Raw genomic sequence first — 23,973 nt, 5'->3', positions numbered from 1 at the left:
ATAAAATAAAAAAAAATAGAGACAATAAAATAATACACAGACAAAAGTGTATGGAAAAAGTCCATAGAATTATGTTGGGTACATTATGACTTTTAATATCTGTGATATATGCCAACTCAAATTTTTAATTTGTCACTTCTTTTCTCATGTTCAGTACCTACTTTGGACCTGACTTACAGTATACTAACAATATTTTTTCTCTTAAAGAGGATACCATTACTGAAGTAGCTTTAGGCCTAGGCCTCAGGTGTCCTCTCCCCTCAAATCTGCATCTGCTCTGTAGAGGAGCCAAGATGACTGGAAAGCAGGAAGGGTAATATGCATATAACTGGCCTCTGGAGACCTGGAGAAGCCGAGGCCTTAGACAAGCAGACACAATTAGAGTCACATTTCCTAAGAGGGAAAAAAGCATTGAAGAATAGCAAAGAGAGGCTTGGCTCTAAAAGGTCATACTGCATTTCCTCTCTATCTTTGTTTATTAACAAAGCTCTTTCTACATTCTATTCCTGGCCCAATTATGCTTTCATTCTCCATCTTGGCCAAAAATCTCAGAATTTTGAGAGCCAGACTAAATTCCCCTTTTCCCAATAACATTCTAAGTTTCCAAGACTTCATTTCATGGACTTGAAGATTTTAACTAAAATGCTTTTCAATCTTGAAATAAGAGTGAATAACCACTCTTGCTTCACACCTGTCCACTTCCACTTTTATGTACGCACCCATACTCACACCACTTGTATACCCTGCTCTGCTCTCCTAGCAGCCTAGAGAAGGGAATTTTTACTAGAATACAATGTCATCAATCCGTACCAAAAGCAGGAAAATAACAGAACTTAGAAACAGGCTGGTTTTCAGCGTACTGATTCTTTATCGTAATTTAGCCTTAGAATCAGAAAGATTAGTCTCTCTCAAATTTAGAAACTTCTACTTTGAAATAAGTGTCCTTAAATTTTTCTATTTGGCTTTTCATTCTAATCTTTCCATTCATATGCTTTATATTAATAGTTAGATGGACTTTTCCCTTAATTTAAGGTGGGCCTTTGTTAAAAATGTAGTATCTTCTTCCTTCTGCTCAGGTGAGAAACACATTCCTATTTAGCAAGGGGTGACTTGTTCCATGCATTGTATTTTTTTTTTCCATTTTGATAAGATTCTTTTTAAAGTATATTTTGTGCTTCCCTTTTAAATAAGGAATACAAAATATACAGACATTTCTCAATACACTGCTATAATTATTAATATAATTGTAGTGGATAAGTATTTTTGTCACCTCCAAACCTTCATCCAAAGTCCCACCCTCAGTGAAATCTTGCCTAGTCACTTTATCTAAAATATCCCCTATTTTCACAGCAGCACTATTTATAGTAGCCAGGACAAGGAAAGAACTCAAATGCCCATCAACAGATGAATGGATAAAGAAGACGTGGTACATATGTATAATGAAATACTACTCAACCATTAAAAAGAACGAAATAATGTCATTTGCATCAACATGGATGTAATTAGATATTGTCATACTAAGTGAAGTCAGACAAAGACCAATATCATATATCACTTATATGTGGAATCTAAAATATAAGACAAATGAACCTATCTACAAAACAAAACAGACTGCTGACACAGAGAACAGACTTACGATTGCCAAGAGGAACAGGGTTGAGGGAGGGATGGAGTGGGAGGTTGGCTTAGCAGATGGAATCTACTATATAGAGCATGGATAAACAGCAAGGTCTTACTATACAGAACAGAGAACTGATTTCACTATCCTGTGATAAACCATGATGGAAAAGAATATAAAAAATATATATTTGCATCACCAAATCACTTTGCTGCACAGCAGAAATTAACACAATATTGTAAACCAACAATACTTACATTAAAAAATGATTAAAAGAAATTCCAACCTCTCCAGATATGTCACATCCATTTCCCTATCACTTACTCACTAAAATGTAAGATCTATAAGAGCAGAAATATTTGTGTACTCTATCTGAAGACACTGTACACTATCTTATCCCATGGGAGAAAGAGCTATGCCTCTTTATGCCCTTGAATGACAGGCGTCACCCTTGTCCCAGAGATGGTACTCGACCACGCTGGTGAATGAGAAGATGGGTGTGTAAGCACTGTAGCAGTGTCAATTTTGTTGTTCTCCCTGCCACAGGAAACAGATGATTATGGTCTCCTAATTCTTGAAAAGCCTCAACCTCTTGATAAACTGTCCACTTAGTAACTGCTAACAGTCTAAGTCAATGGTCAGCAAACATTTTCTCTAAAGGGTCATAGAGTAAATATTTTAGTCTCAGCAGGCCAGGTGGTCTCCTTCTCAACTACTTCACTCTGCAGTGTGTGCTCCAAGAAAACTTTGTCTATGAAACAGGTGGCCAGCAGGATTTGGCCTGTCGGCCCTAATGTGCCAATGCTGGTCAGGAATTTGTTTTTCTGCATCTTACCTCATCTTCTAAGCAGAAGTGAAATATACCTATTCCAAGCCCCCCAAAAGTGGTACATCTCCTTCTGCAGATGTACATGTGTAGCCCTATTGACTCACAGAATCTTTGATTCTTCACAAATGAGGATCTTCTTCATTACACCCACCTCACCACTGAATCCCCAGGTCACTACTAGTTAATGACATAAAATCATCTTAAAAAGACCAGGAAAGCCAATAGTAGAAATAAAAAAATAAATAAATAAAGTCTCTCAGCTCTAGGACAACACATGATTTTTATTCCCGTATGTTTCAAATGACATCATTGTCCCATGATCTCTCCAAGGAAAGTATATCAGAATTGTCTTCTTCTGGAGCATTATTAGAAAAATAAACTCTAAAAGGTGAAAAAATGCACATCCTTATGTTTACTAAGACTCATATTTTTAATTGTGTAGTTGATATATTTCTCTCTCAGGAGCATAGGCCTATATCACTCAAGCAATCTTTCGTTTGCATATGCTTACAAAATGCTCCCATGGGGATAATTGCAATGCAAATTAGAAGTCATCCAAGGACAACTTTATTTTATTGTTGTGATGTGAGGTTAATCGAAGTAGTCAGTCATTTTCCAGGATAAAATGTCCTTAAAGTCATCCAAGGACAACTTTATTTTATTGTTGTGATGTGAGGTTAATCGAAGTAGTCAGTCATTTTCCAGGATAAAATGTCCTTTAAATATGAGAAGTGGTACCAATTCCAAGTTTTTGAAAATGTCATCCAATTTGGTTTTTCTAGTCAATTAATAGACTCGAATAGGGGGCTGAATAAGGTCTTTTTTCTAAAAATAATAGTTCTCAAATTGTTAAAGCAACAATAATGTGGCAGTTTAATAATACATCTTGTTGTTATGTGACAACACATTATTTTGAATGGGCAAGGGTTTTAGTTAGTGGTGATAATTTTTAACAATGAAATCTAACTAAATTTAGGTGACTACTGTTCAGGCAGATTTTTCCTGGTGTTTAAGATATTCCTAGGAGAGATCTTTCATATTTGTTAAAGGTGCTTTAACTCTTTCAGGACAACAAGGCCAAGACCATCTCGCAATGAAGATGTAGCTTCCTAACTGGTAAATTAGGCTCCAGGTTGGGGCAGGGTAGGGGGAGAATTTTTATGGAGAGTCATCCTGGAGTTTTCTCAGGATCTCAAATGCCCAGGAACCCTCATCACCCATGTCTCTTTCATCCCAGGAAAGGGTTACTTCAGAAAAATAATCTTTAGCTCATGTCTGAATATTTTAGATAAATGTAGACATCAACAGGGCCTTCTTTAGAAAGAGGGGAGTCTCTTCAGGCAGATATCAGAGAAGTACAATGATCTCAAAGGAAGAATACTGAAGCCAGATGTTTTAAAACTATTCCAATTGGATTTTTTGTTAAGCAACCAGATGTTTCTCAGTTATAAGAAATAGTACTGGATATGCATTTAATAATCTGAAGAATTTGGAAAATTCAAATACCCATCCATTTCTTCTCACAGTTCCACCATTAACATTGAAACAAGCTGTTAAGTTAATTAAAATGACTCCCATCTCAAGAGGAATGGACTTAATAGAGCCTTTCCATTTGACTAGAGCAGACATCCTGAAAATAAATGTTAATCTAGGAGGGAAAGTGGCAGAACAATACAAATTCTGAAGCACAGAATTATAATTGAGGTTTAAAAGCTGTGAATATAATTAAGATAGTATAATAAGGTAGATAGGGAACCAAGAAGGAAAGAATGTTCAAGGTTTTCTGAGACTGTTGAGGTAACAGGCCTGTGTACCCTCTGCCAGGAGTTAACCCTGCCGACTGGTGGTAAGGTTTTGGAAATAATCTCTCTCTGAAGTACTTCTGAAAATCACACACATGGACATATGTGCATATGCACACACACACACACACACGCGTGCGTGTGCACACGACAACAAAGATAAATGACTTCTAAAAGACAAGGACACTTATAAAAAGAGTTTGACAGTTTCTCATCTTTTTTCCTCACCACTGTTTTCAGAAAATATATCAGGAACAACTCTGATAAATTTAGCACTAGATGTAAGGAAGGATTAGAGAGAAGTATATTCTCATATTCAAATGGAAGCTTTCTCAGTGGACTAACAACAATCAAAGTTCATTTTCCTTCAGGGAGAACTTCTTTTTAACAGGAGAGACAGAGATGCAGAAAGAGAGAGAGAGAGAGGAATTAAAATAAATTAGTACTTATAGAGGAAGAATATTCTCCAGAGAGGAAAGACATGCAGTTTGTAATTTCATGCACTTAATTAATTGCAGTGCGAACCACTGTCATTTGGAGTCCATTTTAAGCCTACCAGCTTGAACAGTCAAAAGGGAATAATTACAATGAAGCCTTGTCCTTGTCTCCTTATTGAGAGTTTCATAAATTTTGCTGGGGACATCTTGAGGGACCCTTCTCTCTACCACCCTTCTTTTTGTTACCCTTTTATGTAAAAGGAATGCACTGAAATGAAAACTCCATTTTTCCCTTTGGTTCCTCCCTACTAACTTTTACTACTGAGTTTACAATTAAAGTTCTGGAAAAGTCAGAGCACCTTCTGTACTTTGGCTTCAAGAGCAGTAAAGATTTATAATAAATTTATTAAGGGCTGTGAACCTGTCAGGGGTCTGGATTGCAAACAACAGATACCAACACTGATGCACTTAAGCAGGAAAAGGAATTCATCAAAAGAATTCATCAAAAGAACATAAGAACCAGGTGAGCCAGACCCAGAGGAAGCGAGGAGCAGCGAGGAGGAGACTACCTCATCAGTCTGCTTAGGACATGGCTGTTCACCAGCTGGGTGCACACCAGCCCTGCTCACAGTGTCAGCAGCCACAACCCCCATGGGGCTAACTTCTAGCAGCGGCACATATGATGGTGGGTCTGAGCCATCCTCTCAAGATTCAAAGTCCTGGCTGGGACCATCAGAGTGAGCACCCTGAGGTCTAACTGCTCGCAGAGAGGTATGCAGCAAAGATACCTGTCCCCTTCAGCTTTCCTGGTGGAAGGTTGGGCTCTCTCTCCTACCATCCTGAAATCCCTTCAAAACAAAAGATGCCAACTAACCAGTTTTCCACTCTAGGATCTTACCTTCCTTGACCTCTCATCCCTTGGCTATCCTTAGGGTTATACTCTCAAACAAGAGGGTGACGATGATATAGATTTCAAAAGAGGGTACAGAGCACCCTCTTTTTGCGATGTCTGGTTGAATGAGTATCAAGCCTAGTATCTTAGTCCATTCAGGCTGCTGTAACAAAATACCTTAAACTAGGTGGCTTATACACAATAGAAATTCATCTCTCACAGTTCTCGAATCTGGAAAGCCCAAGGTCAAGGGCTGGTAGATTTAGTGTTTGATTAATGGCCACTCCCTAGTTCATAGATGACCCTCTCACTGTGCCGTTACATGATGAAAGCCAGGGGTTTTTCCAGGGGCACTAATTCTGTTCCTAAGTCTTTCTCCCTCATGACCAATGAACTCCCAAAGTCCCTCCTCTTCCTCATACTATTCCCTTGGGGGGTTAGGATTTCAACCTATAAATTTGGGGATACATAAATATTCAGACCATAGCACATAGGCTCACTCACAAAGGAAGTGGTAAGCACTAAACCCCAAGCTCTTTCCTATCCCAGTGCTAAACAATTTGGGGTCAAAGCTTGAGTGCCTGCTTTAGTGCCAAATTAATCCAAGGAACAAGCGAAGATGACCTAGGTCCTAGCTCCATGGAATGCTTGCTCCTAGAAGGTAAGACAAAAGTTTACATATCAAGACTAATAGTTTGCTCATCAAAATTCTTTCTGACCCTCACTTCACTTTAAAACTTCATTAACCTAAAGTTTCTAGGTCCTTAAAGTCTTTACAATTCCAACCATTGTCCACCTAACAAGACTAGGATATAAAACCCTATAAATATATTTTATTTACTTCTCCCTTCTAAAATATTTCTAAGTTTAAAGGCAGTGTTCTTTATTTCAGTGAGAATAATACTTAGTTTGGCTTAATCAATATGTTTTGTTGGTGGTCTTTTTTGTGAAGTCTGCTGTCAACAGAGCCTGATTACACAAAATAATCAGGAGAACTCTAAAACTCCAAGTATTCCTTCCCTCATATTTACCAAGGATTCCTGTCTTCCCTCATATTTGCCAAGGATTCCTGTCAAGTTACACGTGAGAAACAAAATACTATGGATTTTATTTTTATCGATTCATAAATATACTCCAAGTACATAAAACATTGCCTATCATATACTAAAGCTCTACAGGTGCTTGGATGAATGAAACTGCAGGTAAACCATGAATACAATTTTAATGTAATTTTACTGATTGGACAAACATTTCATTAATACAATAGAAGTTAACATGAGAGGAAAAAATCTCACAATCTGGTTATTCCAAAAAACCCTAATTATTTTCATATTGATTTCTAGTTCTTAGATACGTGCAGGCATCTATTTTGCAGTTTGTAATTGAAACATGGAGTTGTACTTATGTATTTCGCTTTTCTTCCCCAAAGTTCCCAAGGTCTTCCATGTTACCCTATACTTACCATAATGATCCTCTTAATGCTTAGATAATGGTCCATGAATGTGAATTTTCTTACTATGTGTTCACTGTTTTGCCACTGAAAAGAGTATCTTTTACTTACAGGGCAGTTTTATGGAAACAGTTAAGCCTAAAATCATTAGCCCTCACTTCAGTTTTTCCAGTGGACACTGAACAGAACATACAAGAAATTATAAAGCAAAATAAGAAGGTAAAGATTCTATCTAGTCTTTATTTGCTGTAAAAAACCAACAACAATCTGAAATTCAATCAACCTTTAAATTTCTTTTAAGTCAAATGAAACCCTCTCTGTGTGTCTCTCTGAGGAGTAGAATTAATGCCATTTGCTAAGGCATTTTGTAAATATGATACACTCCACAGCTGCTAAATTCTAGTCACAGATACTATTTCAGATGGTGAGGATTCAAGCAAACAAAAATGACCCTTAACTAAGTCATAGAAGAGACCAGAAGAAAAAATTGTGTTTTCACAGGCATTATATAAAGGCTTTTAGTCCCAGAATTTAACCATGCAACTCTATCCAATAGCTTTGCATTAAAATTAACATGAATACAGTTTTCTATCAGATAAAATCTGCGAGTAACACATTACACTCGTTAAAAGAAAAACATATGCACGTGCCTTTGTGTTCTTTCAGTGAAGTCACATTAATAGGCTCAGTTAGTTTTCTGCAAATAGAATTTGTTCACATAACATTCATTTTTTCTAGGTTTTTCTGCTAAAACTGGCAGTATGATGAGCTAGAATAACGTTGAATTGCAGAAATAGTATTTAAGAATATTTAAGGAAATAGAATTATTTAAGACAATGGTCATTTCTAAGGAAGGAAATTCTCAAAAGAAAAACACAAATGCTAATTATAACACCTAAGTTATTAAAGCTAGCAAAGCAGTGAGTTAAATATTAAAAAAACAATTGTTGAAAATAAAGTAATATTCTGACTGAAAACATAAAACACATTTAAAAACATTAGATCCCTCCTCACATTCCACAGGCTGTAATAAATCTAGGACACAGTTGAGTAGCTACTCAGCTTGAAAGTAGATGCAAAAGTAGGTGCAAAATTGTAGCAGATGCAAAATTTCCCAAACACCAGAAGTTGCTGCTGTTTCCAGTAGATGATGAAAAGTATCACTAGGCCCCAAAGGCTACAATTGTGGACTCACTTATTTGGACTAGCAAAGCCCCTATGATCTTAATAAAAGACTCACTTATTAGGCTGCACTTCTGCCTCCCTGAATCCGTCTGTCAGAAAATAGTGGGAGCAATTTTTGAAAATGTTTAGAATTCATCTATAATTTAGAGAACTACCTGAGGTAGATAATTCCTCCTTTGATCCTTATCTCCCTATTGCTCTATGATTTCTCTTTTCTGTCCAAAACCCCACTCTCATTCTTTCAGATTTCTTAGTTAGGTCTTCTGGTACCCTGTTTTTTAACTGTGGTAAACAAGTTCATTCATCCTCATCTCCTCTCTGAAGAGTCACCCCCATCCTACCTCCTTTCACACATGGCCCTTTGCTGAGGACACCATGCTCTTGCAGTGAACTTGAGGGGAGGCTACTCTTGTTCTCAGAGCCCAGAGCCTCTTCCTGAGATGGACTTGCTGCTCTCTTATTACACACATTAACTTACTGATCATTACTCCTCCGCCATCTTGCAAAATCTCTCCTTTGACATCCTTGACAATCAACTCTATTTTATCACTGACTTCTGCCAGTCTCCCTGATCACTAGGTACCATTTATTCAAAGTTTTCCACCTTTCTGGCACTTCGAAATCTTGAGTCCTTCTTCTCTCCTACATGTGATTTGAGTGTTGATGTGGAAGAGTCAACTCATGTCCAAATCTGTCAATTCTTTGACTCCTTTTCCACTGCAGTCATTCTCCTCCCTGGAAACCCCTTGACATCCTGAAGACACATTAAATGATCTTCAAAACATAAATCCAAAGGCTCATACATACTATCCTTCAATACAAATAATCTCCTAGATTTTCAGCTTGTTCAGTTCTAATTTCACCTCTTTGACATCATAGAGCCTTATAGAGATCTCAAACCCTTTCTATTTCCACCTTTTTTGTGTGTGAAATTTCAACAAAATCTGTACTTTAGTTAACAATACTGTATCACCTGTTAATTACTCTTTTTTTTTTTTAAACAACATAGTATTTCTTTATATTCTCAGAACTGGAGTATTAGAAGTTTCAAGACTCATTCACTCTTTTTTGAAAATCACTAAAATAATGTTTTTTAGACTTTTAGCAATAATGAAAGAATAAATGGAATTAAATCAAAGTTTTGAATGAATATAAATTAGAAATCTAGCATCCTATTCATACATAGTTAAACAAGTGGAACAAAATGTCATAAATTTTTTTGCAAACAAAAATTCATGTTTTCTAAAATATATATATTATATTATACATACTACATATATATGTATATGTATACAAGAGCTTTTCTACTATACTTGATAAAGGCTTGAGAAATAATACAAATACAAGAGACAGAGAAATTGGAAAACCTAAACTAAATGAAATGGGAACACAGAATATGAAATAGAAAAAGTGAAACAAGCTAGATTAAAGTAAAAGAAAATCATATAGTCCAGTTTCCAGTTGTTTTTAAACATGGCTGTTCATTAGAATCACATCTGGAATTTTAGAGAAAGAAAACAATACCTGGGCATTTGTATTTTTCAGAAAATTCTAATGTGCCTCTGGATATTAAAAAGTGATCATAGGTTTTTCTGTTAAATGGTAGTTTTAGTGATATAGAATTCTGTCATGTTCTTTTAACTAGTCATGATATAATGGTATTAAAAAGAATAATAGTTACATAATCACAAAGTAAAAGATGTTTATCAGTTCTCACAATCAATAGCCAGACAAAAAATAAAAGATAATTATAATTGCAAGCCATAATGGAAACATGATTAACCTAACAATAGAAAATGTGTGCATGCTAAGTCACTTCAGCCGTGTCCGTCTCTTTGTAACTCCATGGACTGCAGCCTGCCCAGGCTCCCTCAGTCCTTGGGATTCTCCAGGCAAGAATACTGGGGTGGGTCACCATGCCCTCCTTCAGGGGATTTTCCTGACCCAGGGATTGAACCCACATGTCTAATGTCATCTGCATTGGTAGGCATGTTTTTTACCAATAGCACCACCTGGGAAGCTCTAACAATAGAAAATAATTACGTAAGATTGGGGGGTTAAGTAGAGTGATGTGGTACGTGGAATTGGACACATGCACATGTTTTCATCTACCCAGCCAGTCCATGTCTTTTGGTTGGTGCATTTAATCCATTTACTGTTAAGGTAATTATTGATATGTATGATCCTATTACCTTTTTCTTAATTGTTTTGGGTTTCTTTTGTGTAGATCTTTTCCTTCTTTTGTGTTTCCTGCCTAGAGAAGTTCCTTTAGCATTGTAAAGCTGGTTTGGTGGTGTGAAATTCTCTTAACTTTTGTTTATCTATAAAGCTTTTGATTTATCCATCAAATCTGAAGGAGTCTTGCTGGGTAGAGTATTCTTGGTTATAGGTTCTTCCCTTTCATCACTTTAAATATATTATGAAATTCCCTTCTAGCTTGTAGAGTTTCTATTCAGAAATTGGCTGATAACCTTATAGGAGTTCTCTTGTACATTATTTATCATTTTTCCCCTGTTGATTTTAATATTTAATCTCTGTCTCTAATTTTTTGTCACTTTGATTACTATGTGTCTTGATGTGTTCCTCCTTGGGTTTATCTTGCCTGGAATTCTCTATGCTTCCCGGACTCGGTTGACTGTTTCTTCTCTCATGCTAGGGAAGTTTTTAGCTATTATCTCCAAATATTTTCTCAGGTCCTTTCTCTCTCTCTTCTCCTTCTGGGACCCCTATAATGCAAATGTTGGTGTGTTTAATACTGTCCAGAGGTGTCTTAGGCTGGGTTCTTTTTTTTTTTTTTTTTTTCATTCTTATTCTGCTATTGATTTCTTCTAGTGTATTGTTCATCTCTGTTTGTTTGTCATTTAGTTCCTCTAGATCTTTGGTAAACATTTCTTGCATCTTCTCCATTATTTTTCCAAGATCCTCAATCATCTTCACCATCCTTATTCTGAATTGTTTTCCTGGAAGGCTGCCTATCTCTACTTCATTTGGTTGTTTTTCTGGGGTTTTATCTTGTCCCTTCATCTGGGACATCATCCTCTGCATTTTCATTTTGATTAACTTTCTGTGATGTGGTTTTCATTCTGGCATGCTAGACCGTATATAGTTCATCTTGCTTATTCTGTGTCTACCCTTTGGAGGATGAGGATGAGAGGCTTGTGTAAGCTTCCTGATGCGAGGGACTGGAGGTGGGAAAAATTGGGCCTTGCTCTGATAGACAGGGCTCAGTAAACTTTTAATCCAATTGTCCGCTGAAGGGTGGGGTTGTGCTCCCTCCCTGTTAGCTGTTTGGCCTGAGGCCACTCAGTCCTGGAATCTACAGGCTCTATGGTGGGGTTAATGGCAATCTCCAAGAGGCCTCACGCCAACTGGCACTTCCAAGGACTGCTGCTGCCATCTCTCATCCCTGAGGTGAGCCACTGCTGACCCATATCTTCACAGGAGACCCTCCAACACTAGCAGGTAGGTCTGGCTCAGTCTCCTGTGGGGTCACTGCTCCTTTCTCCTGGGTCCTGGTGCATGAAAGATTTTGTTTGTGCCCTCTGAGAGTGGAGTCTCTATTTCCCCTAGTCTTATGGAAGTCCTGTAATAAAATCCTTCTGGCCTTCACAGCCAGATTTCCTGGGGATTCCTAGTCCCTTTGCCAGATCCCCAGGCTGAGAAGCCCAATGTGGGGCTCAGAACCTTTCCCAACAGTGAGACAATTTCTTGGTATTATTGTTCTCCAGTTTGTGGGTTGCCCACCCAGCAGGTATGGGCTTTGATTTTATTGTGATTGCACTCCTCCTACCATAATATTGTGGCTTCTCCTTTGTCTTTGGATGTGGGTATCCTCCTTTGGTGGGTTCCAGCATTCTCCTGATGATGGTTGTTCAACAGCTAGCTGTGACTTTGGTGCTGTCACAGGAGGAGATGAGTGCATGTCCTTCTGCTCTGCCATCTTGAACCCATCCCCAATATCTGTACCTTCTCACATTCATTAAGTTCCGTACTCAGCTCAAGTGCCACAATTAACCATTTTTTTACTGTCTTTCAAAAATCCTCAAATCCCTTTCCCAGTTTCTCTTACTGTACACCCCCACGTTCCAATCTTGAGTCAGTTGAACCATTTGCCTTCATGGTGCCTATACCATAGATGCTCTCATTCCTGGAGAATATTCCCAATCCTCACACACCGGTTACATGAAAAAGCAATGGTAATGATTACCAACCATGCCTACAACATGGCCTATTGGTCTAGCCATGCTGAACAGCTTTAGTTCTCTGAATGCATACATCCCACTTTCCCTTGTCAATGGACTTTGCTATTCTCTCTACTTAATACCATTCCCTTTAGGTCTCAGCTTGGGTGTCAGTTTCTCCTAAGCCTGTGCTAATGTGCTCCCCTCTTATCCTGCATAACTTCTGCATGTCCTCAATCATATGTGATATGTGTGCATTATATATAAAAAAAATGGGACTGTAATTGTCTGTTTTCTTTTTAGTGTGCCCACCTGAATTCTAAATTCTATGAAAGAAGTGACTGTGTTCATACCGGTAAGCCTCCCACCTCCAGTTCACATGTCATTGTGTAGAAAAAATAGACACTTGCTAATGGTTGAATGCATGTGCACGTGAATACATAAATATATGACTGATACATGATTGAGTAGATGAACATTTTCACTCATATAACTTGCAGATATTCTTTTATATTTATAAAATTTAGCTTGACTCTCTAAAAATATGTATGGAAATATACAATTTAAAGAAATAAAGTTAACCTCAATACTGTTGGAGAAATGAGAAAGCCAAAGTCACATGTTAACTGGGACACAGAACAGTTAGTGGAGGAGGAAAGAAGGAGAACACTCCAAAAATACAAGGCCAAAAAATGGAAAAGTTCCAGAAAGTCATTTGAATTCTAAAATGGATATTCTAAATCTTACTTGTATATTATAAATTATATGGTATAAAAAGTATCTATGTATACTAAAGTTCTGAATTTCTGTGTATAGCTTCCACATAACAAGTGTGTGTGTGTGTGTGTGTGTGTGTGTGTTTCTTATGGCAGCATTAGTCACAATTTTTAGGAATCACATTGTAATAAAAATAAGAGCACCCTGAGATAAATCCATTTGGAAATGTTGGCAAAAGTCTTACCTTTCCCAGGCTCAGAGCCATTAATTTTAGAGTAAATGATGCTAATTCATCAAATAAAACCAATAAATATATGTTTAATAAATGACATAAAACAACTGAATGGTATACTATTCTGATTGAATTCCCCAGATTTGAAATAGGTCTAACAATGCCTGGCTCCACTTAATTCCTTTTAAGTGGAGAGAAGATTCTACATGAATTAGGTAAATAGGTACAATACATGATACCTAAATCCTAAGTTGTTAGAAAAAATTCTAAGCAACTAGTCAGGATTCTCAGCAAATCCAACAACAAAAATGTGTATTTAACACAAAAGGTCACATATTTTTCTCGTAGTTCTTTCTCTATATACAATTTTATTTTAAATAAATCTTTTTTCCATTTGGGGTGCTCAGCTATAGGCAGAAAAAGAGTTTGATACGCTCATATTTTCCTGAATTTCAATTGAATGCATTTTTTCTTATTTGAGACTTCTCTAACTGATATACTTTGGCCATTATTAACATTTATATAGCACATAACAGTTAAATAAAGACCATTCAGAGTGTTTTCACCTATTTTCCCCCCACAAACATTATATTGCAAGATAGAAGAACATGATTTTTAAAGAACTGTAAACTCTCCCTAAACACTTCAGTGATTATATAAGGTTGAGTTATATAAAGATGGTCAAACAGGGTAGTGTTTGTGGATAAGCAGCTATCTGAGGAGCTGAAAATGATGATTCTTGGGTGGAAATAATTAAAGTGCTTTTATTCAGCTCTGCACTCTGCCTGCTGCAGTATTGTTCTTCGATCACTTTTCACGGTAAATTAAATGCTTCACTGGGTTCATTTCTACATTGGGATCTCTAACCAATCTTCACTATCAAACAAGTAAAGTTGGCATAAGAAAGGTTTGGAAAAGGACCAGGTGCTCTCATGTGGTAAGCACAAAAGTCACCACTCTGTTTAGTATTTTTATGAATATGGAGCCTGGTGAGAGAGAAACCTTTGATTATAAAAGTAAATCCTCCCTGGTACATGGTACTTTATTACATACAAACAGAGAGTGTTATGTGTGATGGTATATTATGATGTCAATCCATTTGGATAAATTTAATTAGGATTCCAGAGAGTACTACAAGAATGAGAAGGCACTACAGTAGTCTGAAGAAGAAATTAGAATTTGATAATTACCATACTCTTTATTTTTGGTTTCCCTTGTGGCTCAGCTGGTAAACAATCTGCCTGCAATGTGGGTGAACTGGGTTCGATCCCTGGGTTGGGAAGATCCCCTGAAGAAGGAAAAAGGTATCCCCTCCAGTATTCTGGCCTGGAGAATTCCATGGGCTGCATAGTCCATGACGTTGCAGAGTTGGACACAACTGAGTGACTTTCATTTCACTTCATACTCTTTATTTTAACAAAATTATCATTTATACCTTATTTTCTTGAAATTTAGGACATGACAGATACCATAAAACACTCAGAGTTTCTATGATGTGTGAGGGGAAAGCCATCAGCATTAATTAGTTGTCTATTTTAGATTAGATTCAAGATGTTATTTTTCAAGAATTATATAGTAAAGTGTTCCATTGCACTTAGAGTCTAATTTTAATCTCAAAATAAAAAAATTCAAAGCAAAAATAAAAATCAATTCAATTAAATCAGAGTAAATACTTTAGAAATAATTCTTGCAACGTTTTGTGGATATTCTGAGTTTTGACAAATGTTGTGCCAATAAATTGTATTTTAAAAAACAAAGGAATCCAGTTGTTGTTTTTTTTTCTTTTACATAGCATTTATCTTTAAGATTATTGATAGCACTGCCTTCCTATTTCTTTATGATTACATTTTTAAACCAAATCCAGGTCAAAAATGTCATATATCTGAGGGATCCTTTATAATCACAATCAAGTGTACACATGTTCAATTTTGGAAATCTTTGCCTACTGGATTATGTAGATCTTCCACAAAACTTTCAGCCAGAATTTATCAAATAAATCTCTTGAAACTTGAGCACATATCCAACATGAAACAGCAAGTCTCATGGGTTCATCATGAAAGACAGCTCTTTAGCTTCATATAGCCTCATCTCACTATACTTCAAATCTGAAATCCCCACCGTCAAAACCTTAAGTTAAAAATAAAGTTTGAAAAATCAGATGTCTCTTTTAACCAAGCTTCTGTTTCTCTTAACTTTATTTTGCCCGGATTTTGAGTCAGTAACGAAATGTTGAAAATTACTTTTTTTTTTTTTTTTTATGTTCAAACTAACGTAGTGTGTGTACTCAGGAAATCTAGACAATGAGCAGTTGATCAAAGAACCCAAAGTCTAACTGGCATCTCAAACCAGCTCCTCTGTGAATAGCACGTAACTCAAAGAAATATTTCTGGAAGATCTTTGTAATATGAAGCCGTATTTGACTAAGGTAATCCTTCCTTCTATGTTGGGGAGTAGACTTTTTTCCAAATGTGACCATTATTTCAACTTCTTTCCATTTTCTCTTTTTTAAAAAATAGGGCATAGTAATATAAATGTACACAGTGTACTTCTCTAGATTGGTAATGGCACACTAGTGATAAGAAAGTGCTTGTAATATTCTCCACCCACACGTGTTCCTGAGTATTCATCCATCCACAGGTGTGTCATCCTGTCACAAGGGGACAACTTACTCCTTGGCTCTCATTTGATTATAGCTGATGCAGCCATAAAACACAGCTAGAAAGATTTAGCACTATCTCCCGTTACCTCCCTTTGCTCCTGCAATCTCCTACTTGTGTGCAGGAAGCATTCTAGGTGTGGCAAGCTAAACCCTCCTCAGAGTATCTGGGGGTCCATGGACCACCCAGGGAAAGTAAGCCAGTGCCAAAGCTGGGCTAACGGAAGTTCCTGATTCCTTCCAAGGATTCTGACCAGAGAACTATGTTGCAGTCAGCAAGGGTTGTTGTGAAACAAGGAGGAAGTAAGAAATGAAGAGGACCTCCAATCTCATTCCAAACATATTTGAATAACCCTTGAATGCAGGGCATGTCTGTGGACAGATGCCAAAAGCAAGACATAGACTTCTTTTTTTTCTTCCTCAATGTTTTTAAAATTTTTTTTTTGAATTTTTCAATTGATTAACAATGTTGTGACAGTTTCAGATGAACAGAGAAGGGACTCAGGTATACATATACATGTGTCCATTCTCCCACAAACTCCACCCCCCTCCACTAACCAGGCTACCACATAACATTGAGCAGAGTTCCTTGTACTATACAATTGGTCCTCACTATTAATCCATTTAAAATATAGCAAGGTGTACATGTACATCCCACACTCCCTAACTATCCATCCCCCCATCCTTCCCTCCAGCAACCACAATTTTGTTCTCTAAGACTGTGAATCTCTTTCTGTCTTGTAAGTAAATTCATCTCTTTTTAGATTTCACATATAAGAGATGTCATATGATACTTCTCCTTCTCTAAGAAGACGTAGACTTCTTCACACAAATGTGATAAGTCCATAGTGATCATAACTTTCTGAACGAGGAACAAATTCCTGGTTGACTCTTAAACCTGTTAGAACACTCACCTCTACCCCATGAGTTATTAATGGAGGATCTTTGAGGCCAGTTAAAACAAGGAAACCAAAAATAATGAACAGAATTTTCTCTAATATTTTCCCAAAAGAGTATAGCATTTGCGGCAGTGGTTATACAGTAAGTAGTTATAATATGTCAAAGACTAACCAAGAACAAATTATGTGTTTTTTTGCAGGCCAGTTGTTTCCTTAAGAAACCACATCGTGGCTTTCGAAAGGTGTAGCACAAGTTTGTAGACCCACTACTGTGTGATACTTGACAGAGCAAGTGTCTGATGTGCTCATATATCAGAAAAAAAGAGCAAAGCTAAATAAAGGAACAAATCCAAAGGGGATGAAAATCTCCTTTTCTAGCAAAGGTTCACAATTGTCAATGCTTCAGTGTAGATTAACAGTGGGACCTGGGGACCTACTAACCTTTAATGATGAAGAATGGGGCGTAGAAACCTAGCTAAAGTAGTCTGTATTTCCCATTAGCCCGTTCTGATAGTAGTGAAGGAACCTGTGGTTCTTGGTTAACTGACATGGCTACAGAATGTCATCCCTAATTTACCTTCTGCCTCCCTTTCAAAGTGTAGATATTCCAGAAAATTTGCTTCAAAAGATAACAGAATTCTTTTAGTACATCTTCAGGCTTTGTTTCTGGCCACTCTCATACATGGTTTCTCCTGGCTGCCTTCTGGTACTAACGAGTCACTTGTTTCATTTTTCTAAAAGACAAATTATTTCCTCCAAAATGTTGAATATGTTTGTAAATGGTAAGTATTGTTTTGCTTATACTTGAGTCTTAGATCTTTTATTAAAAAGGAAACAAACTTTGAACCAATAAAAGCACTATCATAGAGACAATTCTGAAGCCCAAGTCCTTTGGCACTTGGAGGTTATTTGCATTTAGCAACAAATTCAAATTTAATTAAGTAAGCTTAGCTTTAACCTGAGATTTTTAATTATACACATTGCCAACTACACAGAGACATATTAAATATACCACATTGTTTTCTTTTAAGGGCACATGATATAACACCAGCTTCGAGAGAGAAGTCATGTTTAGCCAGCAAATTTTTTTAAATCAAAGTTAATTGAATACATCACAGGCTTAAATTAGTTCATTTTAATTTTAATTATAGCTATAATCCCTTCCTCCTCAAAGGTAGAGAAATCAAGCTAATGATTCTAAGATAAACCTGCTGTGCAGAAAAGAATTTACATTAGGCTAGCAACTGTTATCATTAGAAAAGCCTGTTGGAAAGATGGGCCCTTAGCTGGCATCTGGGAACTTGGATTTCAGGAGGGTTCCCACCATTCCCTAGCTGGTAATATGGCTCAGTGCCTAAACTGGTTGCATAAAAAACATGGTTTACGTTGAACAACTGCTCTCCTTCTAGGAATCTGGAATTTATGCACATACTACAAAGAGGATGCCTCAGTGACCAACCCCCAATAAAAACTGGGTACTGAGTCTATTTTTGTTGTTGTTTTGTTTTTAAACTTTTTTTTTTTTTGTAGTAAGAACATTTAATATAAGATCTCCCCTCCTGACAGAATTTTAAGTGCACAATATGGTGTTGTCAACTGCAGCCACAATGTAGTACAGCAGATCTTGGGAGCTTATTCATCTTGTAATTGAAACTACTATACCCGTTGATGGAGAAGGCGATGGCACCCCACTCCAGTCCTTTGCCTGGAAAATCCCAGGGACAGGGGAGCCTGGTGGGCTGCAGTCCATGGGGTCGCGAACAGTTGGACACGACTGAGCGACTTCACTTTCACTTTTCACTTTCATGCATTGGAGAAGGGAATGGCAACCCACTCCAGTGTTCTTGCCTGGAGAATCCCAGGGACAGGGGAGCCTGGTGGGCTGCTGTCTATGGGGTCGCACAGAGTCGGACACGACTGAAGTGACTTAGCAGCATACCTGTTGAATAGCAATTCCTCATTTCCCCTTCGCCCAGTCACTGACAACCTCTGGTTGTACTCTTTTCTGTGAGTTTGACTCCTAGATATCTCATATAAGCACTGAGCCTTTAATAGTCTTCGCTGATAGAAGGCTTCTCTGGTGAACACACGTCACATGTGTTGTCGCAACTCATTACTAGAGGAATTAAGTACATCCTTCTGAATCCACTGGGAGATGGCACTCCTGAAAACTTGTTTTTGCTTTCCTCCAGATGTTGCCCCACGTACCTTGCTCTTTGCTGATTTTTCTTTGTATTCTTTTGCTCTAATAAATCCCAGGCATGAATACAACTATTTACTCAATTTTTGGAGCTCTACTAGCAAATTACTGAACACAGGAGTGGACTTAGTGATCTCTGACACACCTGGCACGTGAATCCCACCCTCTACGTGAGTGAAGCAGGACTGATGCCAAACAGGGGAAATTGGATTTCTGAGACAGTATTTTTCAAAGAATGCTCAGATCAAGCTGCCCTATAAAATTCCTACCTGCTTTAATGTGTCTGATGGATAGGTGTACAGTCTTCTTTATATACACAGTTCATCCAGAAAAATATATATATATATCACATATGTATTTCCTCCTTCTTGCTTCAAGCTAAGAATGTGTTATCTTATTTATCTAGTAGTGATTTCCTCATACTTTTTAATAACATAGGTTCTTTGAACTCGTCTGTAACAATTCAAACAGCTAAATTCAATATCTTAGATGATAGTTACTGCTGACATTTTTTCTGAACACCCCTTTTCCAACAATTTTTAGGAAAACCCAAAAGGTCCCTTCTCTAGACATGCCTTGAACTTGGCAGACAATGAGGAAGAATCACATTTGCACCCCAGCAAATTGCTCTGTTTCTATAATCCTTATAAATGCTCAAGTGTCTGCTCAAGTGTGGACCACTAGTTTCCTCCTCTCAAAATGCAGCTGGCCCAAAAAATCAAATAATGGATGTGCCCGCAATTCTCACATTCATTGACAACATTTTACCTGGTAATTGCTATTAAAGAGTAAAAAACCCCACTGTAAACAGCAGAAAAAGAATAAAAACACAAATACCTAGTAAAGTAAGAAATGCAAATGCTACATTAGTAATCGGAGGCCTCACTCATTCTTCTATACATCTTAATGCAGAATAAAACTCCTTATGCTGGGAACTGAAACAGTATTCTGGTAAGCAAGACCTGAAAATGTCAAAGGCCAAATTATTAGGCTCATGGCCAGTTGTGTACTTCCTTTGATTCTAATTATAGTACAATCTCTTCTTGATTCCAAATTCATTTTGCATCAGTGAACATTGCCTACTGTTCTCAGATATGTATGCCTACATGTTAATTTGTCCATTAGTTCTCATTTGTTAAGAAATTTTTCTATTTAACCACCTGTGACCAGTATTAATTTCCAAGCCCAATTTCCTTTCCCCAGATACTCATTTGCATTCATCAATACTTTTTCAAATACTCCATGTAAAATGATTTGACTAAAGTGTCTCCTCTTGTAGAGACTGCAATATTACCTGAGAAAAACTACCAGATTTCCTCTTGACTCTAGCAACCCCATTTCCCTTGGACTCAAATCAAGCAATGAGCCACAAAACTCAAGAGATACCAGATAACAATCATCATTTAAAATAGAAAATGGGGCAATGTCACCCAAAGTCACTCACCCACTGGAGTCGGCAGAAGTGATAGCAATCAGGGGTAGAATCTTCAAGGGCAGGCTGGTTGGCCTCTGAAGGTTCTCTGATTCACTCTTCAAGTCTGCTTGTTCCAACTGTCTGAAGGCGAGAGGGGGAAGCTGGATGTTGCGGCAAGAAAGTCTCCTTACGAGATAGGGTTCCATTCCTTTCAAAGGGTCTTCCTCTTCATGACTGGAGTGCAGTGTTTCTTCAGAGGCCTAAGGCAAAAGTTCCAGAAAGCACAGTGATCCACAAAGGTCCCAGGATGTATCATTACACTTTTGGAGAAAGAAACTGAGTGAAATGTATACATGAAAAATGCTAACTGGAAAGCAATGAGATTCACAGAAAAATATTTGGTGAAAGACAGTTGTTATAGTTAACTGACATTTCCAATAATAGAATTTATGAGCTTTGGGCATGAATTCTATGAAATCAAGGGTAAATCAAAACATTTTCTACCAATATGAAGTGAACTGTCCACCACACCCTCTTTGGTCTTTAGGAGCACAAGGTAGTGTTTTCAGGGGAGGGCTTTGGCGAGTGACTACATACTCTGGCCAGGGAGCTTTGTAGGGTCTCTCTCTTGGACTGGCTGGTGTGTAGGGGAGCAGAATTTGGCTCCCTTGAATGTTTCTATTTGGAATATGTTGTTTGAAGCTGGCTGTTTCCTGAAACATGGAAAGAAAGGGCTCTGGAAACCAAGCAGGAATTGCCCTTTGCTAAGACACGTTTCCATTGGTAAGAGTGACTCCCTGTCAGAAGCTGGAAGAGGATGAAAACCCACCCATTCCCCCCAACACCCCCCAAAATGGAAGTAATATTTACTCACAATTATTAAATGAGCTGATGCATGTAACGTGCATAGCTCATTATGTGTAATGTGATAAGCAATCATCAATGGCAATTTCCTTTCCTTCTGAGTTGTACAGGTGAAGAAACTAACCCAGAGAGGCAAAATACTCTTCTGCAAAGTTACCCTGTTGGTTATAAGTTAAAAGTGCATTTACTTTGGAAAGTTCAGACCTGGCTTAGAATCTCTGTTGCACTTCTCACTACTATTGGGTTGGCCAAAAGTTTCATTTGGGTTTTTCCATAACATCTTACAGAAAAGCCAAATGAACCTTTAGGCTAACCCAACACTATCTTTCGGAGAAGGCAATGGCACCCCACTCCAGTACTCTTGCCTGGAAAATCCCATGGACAGAGGGGCCTGGTGGGTTGCAGTCCATGGGGTCGCTAGGAGTCAGACACGACTGAGCGACTTCACTTTCACTTTTCACTTTCATGCATTGAAGAAGGAAATGGCAACCCACTCCAGTGTTCTTGCCTGGAGAATTCCAGGGATGGGGGAGCCTGGTGGGCAGCCGTCTATGGGGTCGCACAGAGTCAGACGTCTATGGGGTGGCACCGAGTCGGACACGACTGAAGTGACTTAGCAGCAGTAGCAGCAGCAACACTATCTTTGGGCAAATAACTTAAGCTCACTAAGATTGGTTCTCCATTTGAACGCTGAGGAGGATAACAATATTTACTTCTGAGGATCACTGACTGGAGCAGAGATAGAATATGATCACTAATAAATGGCCTAGAGTTCACGCTCAACAAAATAGCAGTTGTCATTATTATAATCTAGGCTAACTCCCCTTATCTTTTCATAGCAGTATGCTGCCTTTGATTCTTCATTCATCCATACTGTTTTCCAAAGAGTAAATTTGTCTTGTTCTGATCTATATCCTGAAAAATATGAAAGGACATGCAATGGTGGATTCTATTTAGCCATGGGTTTTACTGTTTAATTTCAAGGATAAATACAATGAAAAAAGAAGTCACCTAGAAGGTAAAGAAGACATCAAAGCTAAACATAAAGTTCACTTATTTCAAATCCTAGATATGAAGATCTAGATTCTGAGAATTAGTGCTTTGAGGAATCTACTTGCTTTGTAAAACAACAACAATAATAATGGCTTTAAAAAGCAGGAAGTCCTGCCACTTGAGGTAACATGCATGGATCTTGAGGGCAGGCATTATGCTAAGTGAGGTAAGTCAGACAGAGAAAAATAAGCCTTATATGACCTCACTCACACAGGTCATCTTAAAAAAATCCCTAAACTCATCAGATCAGATTTGTGGTTACCATAAATAAGGGTGGGGGAGGGGAGATTGAATGAAAGTGGTCAAAAGGTATAAGCTTCCAGTTATGAAATAAGTGTATCATACTTGGGATGTAATATATAGTCTGATGACTATGATCACACTATACTGTGATAACATTGCTGGATGATATATATGAGTTATTTTCAAAGAATTTTTTTTTTTTTAATGTGGATCATTTTTTAAAGTCTTGATTGAACTTGTTACAATCTTGTTTCTGTTTTATATGTTTCAGGTTTTTGGCCATGAGGCATGTGGGATCTAAGCTCTCTGACCTGGGATTGAACCCACACTCCCCGCTTTGGAAAGTGAATCATTGAGCCACCAGGGAAGTCCTGTATGAGAGTTATTAAGAAAATAAATCCTAGAAGTTCTCATCACATGAAAAAAAGCATGTTTTTTTCCTTTTTCTTTTTGTATCTATATGAGATGATGAATGTTGAATAAAACTGTGGACATCATTTTATGATAGTTTTAAGTCAAATCATTATGATGTACACCTTAAATTTATACATTGCTGTATGTCAATTGCAATAAAATTGGAAAACAGTTTTAATAATAATGGCTATTATTTATTGAGTCCTTATCAAGTACTTGGTTTACATAGTGAGTGCTGTGTTTTGTATCTATCTCATATATCTATATATCTCATATACTATCTCATTTAATTATCACTGAACTCCTATGGGTTAGGTTCCATTACTTTTCCCATTTCACACATTAAAAAACAGAGACTTGTAACAAAACATGCCATGGTCTCACAGCCATGTGGTTAGTTAGGTAGTCAATGGTCCAGTTTCCCTGGGACTTACTGCTTTAAGGATTCCAAGTCCCATGTTCAGGGAAAGCCAGTACCAAGAAAACTAGGATGACAGATTACCCTACAAGTCAATATCCAAACCCAAATCTATTTTAGTTAAATTTGAAACTAATAAAAACTACTCTGTACTATGTCTAAAAAGTATGGTCCCTGGCAAGGACATAAGTATAGAAAGGAATAGAACATATACTCAGTTCAGTTCCATTGCTCAGTCATGTACGACTCTTTGCAACTCGCTGGGCTGCAGCACAACAGACTTCCCTGTCCATCACCAACTCCCAGAGCTTGCTCAAACTCATGTTCATCAAGTTGGTGATGCCATCCAACCATCTCATCCTCTGTTGCCCCCTTCTCTTCCTGCCTTAATCTTTCCCAGCAACAGGGTCTTTTCCAATAGGTCAGTTCTTCCCACCAGGTGGCCAAAGTATAGGAGTTTCAGCTTCAG

At 37.6% G+C, this 23,973-nt stretch overlaps 2 long non-coding RNA genes across 5 annotated transcripts in view; one reads left to right on the top strand and one right to left on the bottom strand.

Annotated features, from left to right (window-relative positions):
• Window positions 1-23,973, bottom strand: part of LOC129633320 (uncharacterized) — a 607,349-nt gene that overhangs the window by 35,822 nt on the left and 547,554 nt on the right. Inside the window, exons 5-6 of one of the 3 annotated variants that reach the window (XR_008705020.1) lie at window positions 20,543-20,772; window positions 6,809-8,967 (exon numbers count right to left, since the gene is read on the bottom strand). This is a non-coding gene — a long non-coding RNA (uncharacterized LOC129633320). Of the gene's footprint in view, window positions 1-6,808; window positions 8,968-19,935; window positions 20,061-20,542; window positions 20,773-23,973 lie in introns of those variants that run through there. The other 2 variants (XR_008705018.1, XR_008705019.1) reach the window with 2 other exon arrangements.
• Window positions 10,967-23,139, top strand: LOC129633322 (uncharacterized). Of its 2 annotated transcripts, none has more exons than XR_008705024.1 (3): window positions 10,967-11,675; window positions 12,698-12,749; window positions 22,944-23,139. It is a non-coding gene; the product is annotated as an uncharacterized LOC129633322 (long non-coding RNA). The 2 variants fall into 2 exon arrangements; XR_008705023.1 differs by lacking the exon at window positions 22,944-23,139 and adding an exon at window positions 19,158-19,273 and having other exon boundaries at window positions 11,035-11,675.

This window comes from Bubalus kerabau, chromosome 18, assembly GCF_029407905.1.
Source record: "Bubalus kerabau isolate K-KA32 ecotype Philippines breed swamp buffalo chromosome 18, PCC_UOA_SB_1v2, whole genome shotgun sequence".
NCBI lineage: Eukaryota > Metazoa > Chordata > Mammalia > Artiodactyla > Bovidae > Bubalus > Bubalus kerabau.
Note: the sequence above shows the minus strand (reverse complement) of the source record. Positions and strands in the feature narration are given on the sequence as shown.